At 47.3% G+C, this 2,351-nt stretch overlaps 1 pseudogene; it reads right to left on the bottom strand.

Annotated features, from left to right (window-relative positions):
• Positions 1 to 578: 578 nt before the first annotated feature.
• On the bottom strand, positions 579 to 1,678 carry LOC136125508 (disks large homolog 3 pseudogene; annotated as a pseudogene).
• Between the last annotated feature and the right edge of the window lie 673 nt (positions 1,679 to 2,351).

The raw sequence follows: 2,351 nt of genomic DNA, 5'->3' as shown, positions 1-2,351 counted from the left end.
TCACGTGTGAGTATATATATACATGTATGAGAGTGTATAATATATATAATAATTTCTATATATTTTATATACATTACATATATATATATATCTATATATAAATAAGATACTTTCTGTTGCCATGACCACGCTGTCCCAAGCCACGAGGCAGTGCACAGATCGTAGCAAAGCCTGGGAGCCTCTCCTCACGGGGTGCACGGAGCTCGCTTCATAAACCGTGTAGCTGTCCTGTCTGTCTTTCCATCAGTCCTCCTCTCCTCTCTTCGCTTCTGCTTGGTTTTATGAAAACAATGACTCTGATGGATTTGCACCTGTGCTAGTGCTTGGGAAAGGTCCATGCAGGAATGGGCGCAGTCACATGGTGAGTGAGATGGCGTCATCCCAAAAAATAAACTAAAACAAAACAAAAATTAAAAAAAAACAGAACAGGACTAGAAAACTCAATTTTTTGGACATATCTAAAAAAGTGGACAAGAACAGTAGTCATCTGTTCTCCCCATGGGGACAGGAATGAAGAGGGAGGAGGGAAGAGAGACTTGATTTCTTCTGTTCACAATAGAACGGTTGGAGGGGATTCTTCAGAGTTTTTCAGGGGATGGGACCCAAATGTAGTGCCCAGACTGGTCCTCGATGATTTGTTTGATTTTGCTATAAATCTCTTCCAGTGAGTCACCCCGTACAATGGCTGCAAAGTATTAGCTAAACTCCTGCTCCAGTTCCATGGCTTTGTCACAGATCTTATTTGTTTGTTCATATGTCTGCCGTCGGTTCATTTCCATAACCGCTTCGATGGACTTGGGCTTGAAGAAAATGGCAATGGGATAAAGTTGTAACTGCTGCAGCCTCTTGATAGCATTGCCAGAAACATCTAACATGCAGAGCTTGCCCCTCTCCCCAACTCCCTTCACTGACTGGAGGCTGGTCCCATAGAGATTATCGTTGAATTGGCCTGCCTCGATGAACTTGTTGTCCTGAATATCCTTCTCCATCTGTTCTCGGGAGACCACGAAGCAGAAGTCTTGCCCATCCACTTCATCGTCACACCGAGGCCAGGTAGTGTGTGGTACACAGGATCCAAATTTATGCAGGAACTCCGAAATCAGGTCATCGTTGACTCTGTCCTTCATTGGGCCCAGGATGATGACGGGCCTTGCATAGTGGACTTCTTGCCGTGTCACTGGCTCATATGACAAAATAGCGTCCTCTTGTCCTTTGGAACCTCTTTCGCCATCACTGGTGTTGGATGTCACTCCCTGTTCCTGTACGCTGCTCTCCTGGGCCATGTTTTCTTTGCTCTTGTAAAATGGAAACTTTCGAGAGAGGCGGAAACTCCTTTTACGTTTCGTTTTGATCGACCTTTTAGACTCAGTCATCCCCGTCCTGGCATGAAACTTCACGGTTTTCAATGGAGCCCTTTCTTTCTTTTCCACCCTCCTTCTTACTGGGAATCACACCAGTTTGCTCACTTTCTCCATGGGGGGGTCACCAGTCTCGCCGGCCACCACTCATCATCAGAGGTGTTAATGACACGTAGAATGTCACCATAGGAGAAGCTGAGGCCTTAGCTCAGCGGGCAGCTGTCCCGAGTCTGGTCATAATCAAACAAGGCCCTGACATACAAGGACCTCTTCTCACTCGTTCACAGGGACCCAGACCCAGAGCTCACACCGCTGTTCATCGTTTGTTCTCGCAAGTCATGTATCTTCGATTCAAAGCGACTGTATTCTGGTGCCGGGTCGGAGTCCGGGTTTAGTACTGAGAAAGCTCCAGCTCCGGCCGGCCCCTCTGTCCCTCACGGGAGACCACAGACACCTAAATAAAATAAATTTTAATAAAAGACAGAAAGAGAAAATTTGTCTGATTTTCACTTATGGCTCCCTTGACGGAAATTATATGAAGAAGCACATCTTCCCAGCCTTTGAAGACTACCTTGGACTGTAAAGGGTTAAAAATTCTGGTGTTAGAACCCCTGCCTAGATCTCCAGGCTGTTAAAGTCCAGCGACAGCCACTGGCAGACTTCAGAATAGGCTGCCAGGGCAGAGAAGGAACTGGTCCACAGCCCACTGCAAGGTCTCCAAGAGCCAACCTCCAGGGAAGGGGGGGTCACCCACAGGTACCCCTGGACTGCTCTGCTCCTGGGTCCTGTAAAGGGCTGTGGTGGGGATGGCTGCCTTCTGCCAAGGGCAAGGCTAAGCCCAAGTTTCAGGACTAGCTGCTGACATTCACCATTACGAATGTCTCTTGCGCTCACCGCCTCATTAAATCCTCAAAACTCACCTCGGAGGCCAATGCTGTATTGTCCCCATCTCACAGATGAGGAAACTAAGGTTTCAGTAATTAACCAGGAGTT

The sequence above is a fragment of the Phocoena phocoena genome, chromosome 7 (genome assembly GCF_963924675.1).
Source record: "Phocoena phocoena chromosome 7, mPhoPho1.1, whole genome shotgun sequence".
Lineage (NCBI taxonomy): Eukaryota > Metazoa > Chordata > Mammalia > Artiodactyla > Phocoenidae > Phocoena > Phocoena phocoena.
Note: the sequence above shows the minus strand (reverse complement) of the source record. Positions and strands in the feature narration are given on the sequence as shown.